The following is a 13,727-nucleotide window of genomic DNA, read 5'->3' as shown; positions in this document are numbered from 1 at the left end:
TACAAAGCAACAAAGAAATCATCTAATAAATATGTTAGAAACAATTGCATGAAAGCAAAAAAAATTAAATACTGATCTTGAGGTTAATTTCACCTAACATCAACTTATCTGACCTTTTCTGCTTCTCTCAGACATATACTAGTTATTACAAATAAGGGAAACCATGGGACCTATGTTTCTTTGGGCCTGGCTTACTTCACTTAATATAATTTTTTTCAAGTCTTTCCATTTCCTAACAAATGGGGCAATATCATTCTTTCTGATGGAGGCATAGAATTCCATTGTGTAGATATGCCACATTTTCTAGATCCATTCATCTACTGAGGGGCATCAGGGTTTGTTCCATATCTTAGCTATAGTAAATAATGCTGCAATAAACATAGTTGTGCTGGTAGCTTTAGTGTGGCCTTGTTTGTAAACATTTGGGTAAATGCCCCAAAGTGGGATTGCTAGGTCATAGGGGAGCTCTATGTGGAGTCTTTTGAGGAACCTTCATACTACTTTTCAAAGTGGTTGAACACTTTTTCACTCTCACCAACAATGCAGTAAGATTCCCTTCTGTCCACATCCCCTCCAGCATTTGAGGGTTAATTTTATACCCTGCTACTTTGCCAAATGCTTGAATCAGCTTGAGTAATTTGGGAGTGGAGTCCATGGGATTCTTTAAATATAAGATCATGTCATCTGCAAAGAGGTAGAGTTTTACTTCATCTTTCCCTATTTGGATCCCCTTTATGTTTGCTTCTTGTCTTATTGCTGTAGCTAGGCATTCTAATACTAAATTGAGGAGAAGTGGAGAGAGTGCACATCCTTGTCTTATTCCTCAGTTAAGAGGAAATGGCTTTAGTTTTTCACCATTAAATATAATGCTGACTGTAGGTTTGTCATATACAGCCTTTATTGTATTGAGGGGTGTTCCCTGGATTCCTAATTTTTCCAAAACCTTCATCATAAAGGGGTGTTGGATCTTGTCAAATGCTTTTTCTGCATCTATTGAGATAACCATGTGGTTCTTATCCTTGCTCTTGTTGATGTGATGAATTATATTAATTGATTTGCATATATTGAACCAACTTTGTATCCCTGAAATGAATCCTGTTTGATCGTGGTATATGATTTTTTGGATGAATTGTTGAACTCGATTGGCCAAAATTTTGTTGAGAAGTTTTGCATGGATGCTCATCAAAGAGATGGGTCTATAGTTTTCTTTCTTTGATGAGTCCCTGCCTGGTTTTGGGATGAGGGTTATGATGGCTTCATAGAAAGAGTTCTGTAGTGAACTTTCTCTTTCAATTTCATTGAAGAGTTGGAGGAGTATTGGTGTGAGCTCTGCTTTGGAGGCCTTGGAGAATTCTGCTGTAAAACCATCTGGTCCTGGGCTTTTCTTAGATGGGAGGTCTCTTATTGCTGTTTCCATTTCAATGCTTGATATGGACCTGTTAAGATGGTTTAACTCATCTTGGTTTAGTTTCGGCATGTTGATAGTTGCTAGGAAAAGGTCCATTTCTGCCAAGTTCTCAAACTTATTAACATAAAGTTTTGAGAAGTATTCCCTTACAATATTCTGAATCTTGGTTGTTTCTGTGGTGATGTTTCCATTCTCATCTCTGAGTTTATTTATTTGGGTGTGTTCTCTTCTTTTTCTGATAAGATTTTCTAAGGTTCTGTCAATTTTGTTAATTTTTTCGAAGAACCAACTCTTTGTTTTGTTGATTCTTTCTATGTTTTCTTTGGATTCTAATTCATTTAATTCTGATTTAATTTTAATTATTTCTTTTCATCTACTGGATTGGGGCTTATCTAGCTGCTCTTTTACAAGGAGGTTCAGATGTCTCATTAAATTGTTGGTTTCAGATCTCTCCAATTTGTTGATGTAGGAACTCAGCTATAAACTTTCCTCTGAGTACTGACTTACCTGTGTCCTAGAGGAGCTGGTAATTTGGGTGTTCATTTTTGTTGAATATCATGGACATTTGAATTTTCTTTCTAATCTCTTCTATGACCCACTGGTGATTCAATAGTGTGTTGTTCAGCCTCCACATGTTACAGGACTTTCTTTGGTGGCTTTTGGTGTTGAGTTCTAATTTTATTCCCTTGTCATCTGAGAGAATGCAAGGTATAGCTTCAATGTTTCTGAATTTGGACAAGTTCACTTTGTGACCTAAAATGTGGTCTATTTTGGAAAATGTTTCATGTGCTGCTGAGAAAAACGTGTATTCTGATGCTGCTGGGTGAAATATTCAGTAGATGTCTGTTAAATCTAGTTGATATATGCAGTTGTTTAGATCTGCGGTTTCTCTGTTGAGTTTTTGCCTAGTTGATCTATCTAGTGGGGATAGTGGTGTGTTAAAGTCCCCAACAATTAATGTTTTTGGATCTATGTGAGATTTGAGAGAAAGTAATGTTTCTTGGAAAAACTTGGGCGCTCCATTGTTTGATGATTAGATATTTAGAATTGTAATATCCTCCTGAAGGAGAGATCCCTTAATTAGTATATTGCGACCTTCTTTATCTCTTCTCACTAATTTTAATTTGAAGTCTATTTTATCTGATATTAGGATTGCAACTTCTGCCTGTTTATGGAGCCATTTGCTTGGTAGATTTTGTTCCAGCCTTTCACATTGAAAATGTGTTTGTTTTTTATGGGCAAGGTGTTACTACTGAAGGCAGCAGATAGAAGGATCTTGCTTTTTAATCCAACTAGACAGTCTATGTCACTTAATTGGAGAGTTAAGTCCGTTAATGTGGAGTGATAGGACTGCGAGGTATTTGGGAGTTCCTGTCATTTTATCCACTTCTTGGGGGCTGCAGCAACTGGGTTTTTCCTATGGTTCTTGGGTTCTCAGTTTGGGTGTGGTTTCTTGGCCTTTATTGTGGTCTTGTTGGTTTTCTATGTGTAGGACATCTTTAAGTATCTTTTGTAAGGCTGGTTTGGTGGAGATATAATGTTTCAGTTTTTCTTTGCTATGGAAGTTTTTTATTTGACCTTCGTTATGAAGGAGAATTTTGCTGGGTACAGTATTTTTGGTTGATAGTTGTTTGTCTTTAAGGCATGGCATACACCATTCCAGGCTCTTCAAAAATAAAAGTTATAAGAATAGTTTTTTTATGAAAATTAAAAATTTAAAAAGAGATACAAAAAAAGAGTTCTTTGATTTTTGGGGGGTGGATGGGAAGATCCTGTATCTCCCTTGTGTCTGTAACCAGTCTCTTGATGGAGTCTCTGGTCTGCTCGTGGTGTTGGTTTTCTTGTGGCTTGATGTGTTTCTTAAGTCAGTTTGTTTGGACAGGCGGAAAAAATGCTCTGCTTTACCCAGGATTTTGTGATCCTCCTCCCAGGCTAGTTCAGTGGGAGGGAGATCTGCTTTGAGTATCACAAAACAGGGAGATGACTATTTCCTCTAGTTTTGAGATGCTGTGAAGAGGCTAGGTTCTGGGTAGAGTTGAGGCCTTTCAGCAAATAGTAATTATTCCCTGAGGGGCTAGGTTCTGAGACACTCACAGAGCCCAGCCTGGAGCCATTCTCAGGGTTTATGTTTACTGAATTTCAATTGATTGTCTAGGCTGCTGTAGGGAAGGGCAGCCTCTGGCTCTGTTTATCCAGTGAAGAAAGGCACTCCTGGGGGAATATTTTCCTCAGCCCTGGTGGGTGACTTTCCTCTGGGTGCAGCTGAGCCCGGCAGGTCAGGTCAGGTTCCTGTGACCTGCTAGGCTTGAGGTGGAGATAGCTGCTCAGCTGGGCCTTTGTCAGTATCAAAGATGGAGATTTCCACTGGTGGGGGAGGGGCTGCCTTCCCTCCTCTGCTCCCTGAGAAGGAGTGAGGATGTCGGGGTTCCACCCCTGCTGGAGTGTTGGTTCCTGGGTCGTCTCTGGTCTGAGATCTGCAGGATGAAGGTATCTTCTCCATGTGAGTTCTTGCTGGTGTTGAGTAGAATCCACTCCCCTGCTGCATCTGGCACCTTTGTCTCGAACTCTCTGCCGCCACCACAGCAGCTGCAGCCACCACAGCCGGGGCTGTCGGCAAGTGCTCAGATCTGTCTCCTTGCCTGGATTTTCCCTGTCCTGCCAAACTCTCTGTACTGTGATGGCACACTTGGTGTAATTCTCTGGCCTAGGACTGTTCACTGGAACACTAAAACTTCTTTCTATGAGAGAGCTTGTTTAGCCTCCAACTTCTCCTCAGCCATCTTTCTGGAACTCCTCATGAATGGGGTACTTAAGGAAACAGTGACTAAAATCATTGTAGAGAGCAGTGAAAATTGGGACAATAATTTACTTCTGGTTTTATTAAAAACTCAATGAACTCCCCATAGGGTGGGGTTTGCCTGTTCAAAATGATGTTTAGAAGAACATCACCCTTACTCCCCAGGCTCCATTCTGAAATGTTAGCAAACTTAGAAATACATCTTTACTCCTGTTTTTACAGAATTTACTGGTGACTAAGCAAGAGGTGTCAAAACAAGTTTGAGAATCCCAACAGAAAGAAAAGAAGTCCAATGAAAGTATACCACTCAGGTAAAGGATTTGAGAGACAGCTTTCAAAATCAAACCAAGGGAGTAAAGAAGTCCACACAAGATCTAAAACAAAACTTCAATAGAGAAATGGAAACCATCAAGAAGGACCAACTAGAAGAAAGGGAGAGAAAAAAAAACAAATAGAACCTCTTGATAGCAGGTAAGACAATGCAGATCAAATCTCCAGAATTGAATATAGTCTAGACTTTATAGAGAAAGAACTGAAAACTATTCAAACAAATCCATGAAACAAGAAGATTTCTTCAGGAACTCCAAGAAACAATAAAAAAAGCTGAATTTAAGGCTAATATATATTTAGGTGGGCCTAGAGAAGGAAGCTAACATAGATAACATATTTAACAGAATCCTAGCAGAGAACTTCCCAAATATCCTAGAGGGTAGGCACATCTAGATACAAGAAGCTTTTAGACCATCCCAGAACAACACATCCCACCACCATATTGTAATCTGTACAGGATAAATAGAGACCAAGGAAGAATCCTTAAAGCCTCCAGGGAGAAGACAACAATCACATGTAAAGGAAAACTGATCAGGATAACTACAGATTTCTCAGCAGAAACCCTGAAACCAAGGAGAGCCTGGAATGAGGTATGCTACCAACCAAAAATAATGTATCTAGCCAAGTTCTCATTCATAGCTGAAGAACAAATAAAAACCTTCCACAGTAAGGAAAAATTGAAACAATATATCTTCACAAACCAACTTTACAGAAAGTTCTCAAAGATGTTCTACACATTGAAAACCAACACGATATTGGCAGAGAAACAGCCACTAAGCAGAAAACCAATTAATAATAGCAAGAATTGACAAGGCAAACCCCTAAAAAATAGATCAAAAAGCAGGAACTAACAAACACTTTTGAATCCTAAGTCTCTATATTAATGGACTTTTAACTCTCCAATTAAATGACATAGACTGACTAGTTAGATCAAAAATCAAGCTCCCTCTTTCTGCTGTCTTCAAGAGGCACATCTTATCCACAAAAACAAACATGTTCTGAAAATGAAAGGCTGGAATAAAATCTATCAAGCAAACGCCCCCTACGTTTGTAGGTTGGAGTTGCAATTCTAATATCAGATAAAATAGACTTTAAATTAAAAATAGTGAGAAGACAAAGATTATTACCTACTAATAAAGGGATCTGTTCTACAGAAGCTTATAACCATCCTAAATATCTATATACCAAATGCCAGAACACCCAACTTCATGAAACAAACACTACTTACACCAAAAATACACATAGATCCAAACACATTGATCGTTGGTGACTTTAACATAACACTGTTACCTCTGGAGAGATGCACAAGGCAAAAACTCAACAGAGAAATCTCAGAACTAAATCATTGTATAAACCAACTAGACTTAATGGGAATCTACAGAATATTCCACCCAGCAACACAAGAATATATGTTCTTCTCAGCAACACATGGATCATTCTCCAAAATAGATCACATTTTAGGGCATAAAGCAAATCTGTGAACAAATTCAGAAACAATGAAATTATTCCCTGCAGTCTCTCAGACCACAATGGAATAAAATTAGAGCTCAACATCAAAAGCCACTATAGAAAATCCTGTAATGCACAGAGACTGAACAACTAATTGTTGAATCACCAGTGGGCCTCAAATAAGAACTAAAAATTAAATCCCCCCAAAACATGACCTCAGAGTAACAACTACCCCATTAGTAAGTGGGCTAAAGACTTAAAGGGAGATTTCTCTGAAGAGGAAATAAGAATGGCCAATGGATACATGAAGAAATATTCAACATCTCTGTCCATAAAAGAATCAAAATAACATTGAGATTCCGCCTTACCCCAGTTAGAATGGCCAATATCAAAAAATCTAATAACAGATGCTGGCGAGGATATGGCCAAAAGGGAATACTACAAGTGTTGGTGAGAGTGTAAGCTTGTTCAGCCACTCTGAAAAGCAATATGAAGGTTCCTCAAAAGACTAAACAGAGTTCCCCCATGGCCCAGCAATCGCACTTTTTGGGCATTTACCCAAATGACCACAAACAAGGCCATACTAAAGCTACCAGCACAACCATGTTCATTGTAGTATTATTTACCATAGCTAAGATAAGGAACCAACCCAGATGCCCCTCAGTAGGTGAATAGATCAAGAAAATGGAACACACAATGGAATTCTACACTTCCATCAGAAAGAATGACATTGTCCTGTTCATAAGGAAATGGACAGACTTGGAATAATCATATTAAGTGAAGTAAGCCAGACCCAAAGAAATATAGATTCCATAATTTCCCTCATTTGTAATAATTAGTATATGGCTAGGATAGTCCTAGCCAAGGGCCACAATAGCTTAATAGCTAGGTACATATGACCATATAAGATGATGCTAAGTGAAATGAACTCCAAGATATGGAAACAAGAGGTTATTCTTTGTTGTTCTTGTTTTAATGTACTATGGGAGATTATTTCTTTTTTCTTTTGGGTTTTTCCCCCTATGGCTTATTCCCTGTTGTCACTGTATTTTATTTTGGAGCTCTGTGTATTGTACATACATTTATCTGAATTAGGGATGGGAAGGGGAACAACAAAATGGTGAGACAAAGGACAAATGCAACAGAAATACTCACAAGACATGTTGGAAATGAACTTTACAACTTGGGAGACATTGAGGGGGAGGGAAAGTAGGAAAAAATGAGGAAGGGTGTAACAATGTTCCACTAGCAATGTACTCACTACCTTATGTATGTAACTGTACCCCCTCTGTACATCACCTTGACAATAAAATTAAATTTAGAAAAGATTAAAGTAAAACTTTAAAAAAAGTTTGAGAGACCCTGCCATTGTCCAACTCGGATCCAGTTCATCACGTTAAACCTGGGGACTCTATCTGGGTTATGTCAAAAAACGAACTTTACAACTTTGGGATGGGAAGGGGAAACAAAGGAGGAGGCAACAATGTTTGATAAGAAATGTATTCATTATCTTGCCCATGTAATTGTAACCCCTGGAGTCTTCCAGTCAGGGAAAAGCTTTTATGTTCAAATTGTTTAGCACCTCAAACGGAGCGGCTTTGTCATATTTCAATTGGCTAAAAGGAACTGTTTAGTGTTTAGAAGCTGACATTGCCAGGTAGTTTCCACAGGCATATTGGATCAAAGAAAATAGAATTTTCCTTCTGAAAACTTCAAACCAGTGAAACACTGTTAGGTTCAGTTTGCTCAGAACTTCAAACTCATGGAACCTGAATGAGTTCATGGGGTTAAATCAATGGTTTAGAATTTAGAAACTGATATACCAAGATACACCAAAAGGGCCCATTCTGGTGGGAGCAGTGAGAAATAAGTTTCTTAAAATGATAACCCAGTGAGACTTTAATGTACTACTCTTGTTCAGCAGCTCAAACAAGGCGAGTTTGTAAGAATTCAGGCAGCTACTTTGAACCATTTAGCCCTTACAATCTGATATTTCCAGTTGGCTGTAATCAGCCAATTGAGTTGAGAGTACACTAAACCAGCTGTTATGAATTATTCCATCCTGTGAAACCCTGTGAACTTCACATTATTCCCTACATAAGACTGAGTGAAAATGTAAGAGTTCTTTTTTTTATTGTGAAAATAACGTACAGAGGGGTTAAAATTACATGGGCAAGGTAATGAGTACGTTTCTTATCAAGCATTGTTGCCTCCTCTTTTGTTGTGAGTTCTTTTTTTTACTTCTTTATTTTTTATTTGACAAGCAGCAATATAATGTTTTCATTTTAATGTAGATACAATTATTAGGTTACCTGTCACATTACAATATTGAAGTTCTTATTTTATGTTCTTTAAGATACATTAAAAAAAACATCAACTACGAACGTGAAGGGGAGAAAAAGGTTGGTACCCAACCAAATTTCCACATTTCAGCAATACTTCACTCATACTTTAATAAAGTTTTAAGAAATGTCGTGATGACATGAGCTGGAAATATCTCTAGGAATTTTCTTTAATGCTCATGATGTGGCACTGGTGATGTTGTAAACAGCAGAAAACAGGGGCTGCCCAATGACCAAATTATGGCGGCACAGGCCTGCTTTTTCCCACAGGAACATACTGAATGGTGATGGCAATGATCTTCTCACATCCACATGGGGGACAATGGCATCAAGCGACATAGTTGTATTCATCTGCGGACGCTTGGCTGAGCTCAATGTACTGTTTGTCTGTCAGAACTTCAATACATTTCTTAATCATGCTGATACTGGGATTAAACCTAGCTCTTGATTGACTAATCACCTCTTGAATAAGGGCATTGTGCCAAAGCACTTTCCATGCTTTCATTATAGGCACTAAAGCAGCCTGGAGATACATTTTCCAGTCCTCATCTACAGCACTTCTAGTCTGCTCCATTTCCTGTGATGTGTCTTTCTGCACTGATGTAGTAATTTTAAATTTTGTTCTTTTACTGCTGAAGTTTATATTTAATGAAAATGAAGATTCTGCATTGATGTCTTCCTTTTCTGAGTCATGGTTAATCATTTTCACATCTAGTAATGATTTGTTTTGGTCAGCTCCTTTTCATTCATCTGCGTGCTGTCTTGAAGCTCTTTATAGCTGACAGTTTCACTGTTGTTAAAGGCAAGAACTGCCATTTGGTATGTTGTAACCATGGCAACATATGGTTTGCCCAAATAGTTCATTTTAACTCCACCTGTACAGAGATAATGTAACCATGTAAGTTTCCTTCCACTGAAATGCTGGCTATAAAATAATTCAAACATCTGTACACTTTTTTCTAATTCCTGAGGAATTGCAAATGTAGATGAAAGAGCTTGAGTACGAGGCCAAGTGCCAGCCTGCCGAACATATATTTGAAAACTAATTTCCAAATTTATTACTGTGTCTTTGTTTTTGATAAAGTTTGTCTTGGTTTTTGATAAAGTTGTTGAACTTATTGCTGAGATCAGCACTGACACTCATACCTGTATACATCCGATGTAGCTTGCTGGTAAACTCATAACCACAGGCTTGCTTTAATTTATTGATCATAGCTTCTTCAGAATCCATAGACATTGATAACCCATGAATTAGATGTTTCGCCAACATTCTTGCATAGAACTTTTGGAAAACATCTTTATCATTAATATATTTGAAAACAGTAATGCAGCTTGTGAGTTTGTCTTCTACCTCATTCTCAGTAATCCTTTTTGCTGACTTTTTTTTAGCAAACTGTCACAGTACTTAGCAAGCAGTTCTGGTGTTTTGCAAACTGACTTGGGATCTTTGTAATTTACAACTGATGTAAGGGCCTTATCCAATGCATTCATAAAATGCTGATCACCATTCAAAATAGTGTTGGTTAACTGAACAAATTTACCATGTACTTCTAAAACTGACTCCACAAATAGTGTTGGTATATTTTCCTGAGTAAGGGTACTGTTTGCTCTGAGACCTTCATCATGGATATGATTCTGCAGAGGACACAGCAGGAAGTAAGACATACATATTTGCCATGTCATTTTTTTCTCTTGTCGAATGATATTATGACAATCTGCATGTAAGAACTGTAAGTGGTCTGCTACCATTCATTGTTGACATTCATGGATCACGTTAGTATATGAACTTGGATTTAAGTATTTTCAACATTGAATTTTTTCATCTTTTAATCTACTTAGAACCTTTTGGGAGCAATTTGATTCTTCTAACAAATTTGAAGCTTTTTGTTTATAATACTCTCCTGTTTCAATCAGAAAGGGAGAATCAAAGATTTCCTGATAAAACTTTAAGGGAAATTTTATACTGCTCAACATGAACAAAGGAGTTAATAACCCCATGGATTACTCTCTGGTTTGGGTCTTCTCCGCCATGGTCATTTTTAATTTCTCAAAGCAGCATTTGGATAAGGATGGTCTGAAGAGGTTCAAAGATCAATTTCCTCCACATATCCAATGCTAGCTCTCCTGATTCCATAAGTGGTTCATTCATATCTACTCCACCATAGCCATACTGAAGATCAGCTTCAGTCAACTTATTCTTTTTAATAAACTGAGTGTTGAGATACCTTGTGCAAATGCCGAACATGACTTTCCCAAAAAATTTTTGTTTCTGTATAAAGTCTTTCTCCAAGCGGTTCAGGATAGGCCACACATAAAGCATAGATACCTGAGAAGTGGTCGTTCCATGTTGCTCTTTCAACATACTCCAACATGACAACGGCTTTGATTGTAGTTAGGAGCTGTTCCATGTTTCATCGAAATCTACCACTCTTGGTTTCAAAGACATTGTGCAAGTTTAGTGTTGAAACCTTCTGCGGAGGCAGGACGTGGGGCAGGAGCCGGGAAGGAGAGGCCACCTGCGGGCGAGCAGGACCGAGCCTGCGGGTGAGCAGGACGGAGCCCGGCACAGAAGGTGGGTGGTGGCGGCTGTCAGCTCCAAGAGTTCTTATGGTTAACAACAACTGTTAGTATTTAGAGGCTGATATTTCCAATTAGCTTCTATACATATGTGGGTAAAAGAAATCTGATTTTTTCTTCTGAAATTTTTAATGCAATGAAATGCTCCTAGGTTCACATTACTCAGTAACCCAAACTCAATGACATTTTCATAGCTCAATTGGCTAGCTCCAACCTTTTAGTATTGAGAAGCTGATATTGCCAGTAGGCTTATATAGGCAGATGGGGTCAAAGAAACCTGAATCCTTTATCTGAAGACTTCAAGTCAGTCAAAGCTCTTAGGTTCAAACTGCTCAGGACCTCAAACTAAATGGATTTTTCATAGATCAATTAGCTAACAGCAACCATTTAGTATTTAGAAACTGGTATTGCCAGGTAGGTTTCATAGGTATATTGGGTCAAAGTAAGGGCATTCCACTTCTGAAGAGGTCAAGGCAGTGAAACAATTTTAAGTTCTCATGTTAAGAACTCAAGGCCCACTGAGCTTGAAAGAGTTCATTGGCTAAAATCAATCATGTAGAATTTAGAAGCTGATATTCTAAATTAGCCCCAAGGGGCTCACTGAGGTCGAAGCATTGTGATGTATCTTTTCTCAAAACAATAACCCAGTGAAACCCCAATGAACTTCTCACTATTCTCAAATAGTGAGTTTTGAAGAATTTAGACTTCTAAATAGAACTGTTTAGCATGTTTACAAGCTGATATTCCCAGTGTGCTGAAACCCAGTTTTATGTTGATAGGAGACTGAAATAACTGCTGTGAATTATACCATCCTGTGAAACAAATGGTGTGAGCTTCACACTATTCCATACTTTAAACTCTGTGAAAGTGTAAGAGTTCATTTGTCTAACAACAGCCATTTATTATTTAGAATCTGATATTTCCAGTCAGCTTCTATAAAAATATCAGGTAAGAGGAACCCAAATGTTTGTTTGGAAATCTTCAATGAAGTGAAATATTCTTAGGTTCATATTACTCATTACCTCAAACTGAGTGACTCTGTAATAGTTCAATTGGCTACCTTTAATCATTTAGTATTGAGAAGTTGATATTGCCAGTCAGCTTTCAGACACATATGTAGTTAAAGATAGCTGAATCTTTATGTGAAGAATTGCGGGGAGTCAAAGGCTCTTAGATTGCAATTGTTTAATCACATCAAACTGAGTGCCTTTGTGTAAGTTTCTTTGAATGGATATGCTTATGGAAACAGACAGGAAATATCATACTCTAAATACCAAACCATTGTTGCTAGCCAAATTAACTTTACAGTTTCACTCCATTGGCCACATGGAATGATGAGAAACTCACAGTGTTTCACTGGATGGATTAATTCACAACAGTTCTGTCTGAATTTTAAATGGTTGATATTAGTTGAATGATCTCTTTCAAGCTCACTGTATTTGAAGTTCTGAGCCATGTGAACTTAACAGTGTTTCACTTGCTTCCATTTTTCTGAAGAAGAATTCCATTTTCTTTGACCCAATATGCCTAAATGGTTCTTGTTGGCCAATTTAACTATGAGAAATATACTCAGTTTGAGGTGATGAACAATTTGAAGCTAAAAGCATTTCCCTGGCTGGAAGCTTTCAGATAAAGGATGCAGGTTTCCATTACTCCATGAAATTAGGGAAGATGACTGCAAATTTCAGCTTCTAAATCCTAAAGAATTAATTTTAGACAAATGAGGTATGACAAAGACACTCAGTTTGAGGTGCTGAATAATGTGAACCTAAGGCCATTTTACTGTGTTGAAGATTTATAACAAGGATTGAGGTTTCTTTGACCAGATTTGTTTGTGGAAGCTGACTGGAAATATCAGCCTGTAAATACTAAAAATTTGTTCTTAGCCAAATGAACTATATGGATTTACCTCAGTTTTCAGTGTGGAAAGACGTGAAGCTCACAGTGTTTCACTAGATGTATTAATTGACAACAACTGTAACAGTTTTTTTTAAAATTCAACTGACTGTTTCCAGACTACTAGGAATACAGCTTGTACATCCTAAACAGTTCAAAATAGTGACTTGAATTCTTATGGACTCAGTTTGAGGTGATGAGCAAGAGGAGTCCATTTGATTTCCCTTGCTTATCTTTTGGAGAAAAGCTATATTGGACTCCTATGACATGAATGGTTCCATTGGGTATAACATGGAATATCAGCTTCTAAATTCTAAAATATTGATTTTAGCTGAATGATCTCTTTCAAGCTCATTGGGTTTGATATTCTGAGCCTTGTGAATCTAACAGTGTTTCAGTGTCCTGAAGTCTTAAGGAGAATTCCGTTTTCTGTAGCCCAATATGCCTATAGAAACTTCACATTATCAATTCCTAAATGGTAAATGTTTCCTGTTACCTGATTGAACTGTGACCAAGCCACTCAGTTTGATGTGATGAACAGTTTGAACCTAGGAGGGTTTTTCTGGCTGAAAGCCTTCAGATAAAGTGTTCAGATTTTGTTTACTCCATATGCCTATGGAAGCTGACTGGAAATGTCAACTTTCAACTCCTTAATTATTGATGGTAGCCAATTGAACTATTACAAAATTTCTCATTTTGAGGTGCTGAGAATTATGAACCTATGGCTATTTCACTGTGTTGAAGATTTCAGAGCAAGAATTCAGGATTATTTGGCCACATAGGCTTATGGAAGCTGACTGGGAATATCAGCCACTAAATACTAAACAGTTATTATTAGACAACTGAACTCTTAGAATTTCGTTCAGTTGGCAATGTGGAATGCTGTGAAGTTCACAGTGATTTACTAGATGGAATAATTCCCAACACG

At 37.8% G+C, this 13,727-nt stretch overlaps 1 pseudogene; it reads right to left on the bottom strand.

Annotated features, from left to right (window-relative positions):
• Window positions 1–8,654: 8,654 nt before the first annotated feature.
• Window positions 8,655–10,853, bottom strand: LOC106001205 (annotated as a pseudogene).
• Between the last annotated feature and the right edge of the window lie 2,874 nt (window positions 10,854–13,727).

This window comes from Dipodomys ordii, unplaced genomic scaffold (genome assembly GCF_000151885.1).
Source record: "Dipodomys ordii isolate 6190 unplaced genomic scaffold, Dord_2.0 Scaffold272, whole genome shotgun sequence".
Classification (NCBI taxonomy): Eukaryota; Metazoa; Chordata; class Mammalia; order Rodentia; family Heteromyidae; genus Dipodomys; species Dipodomys ordii.
The sequence above is the reverse complement of the archived record's forward strand: the minus strand, read 5'-3'. Positions and strand labels throughout refer to the sequence as shown.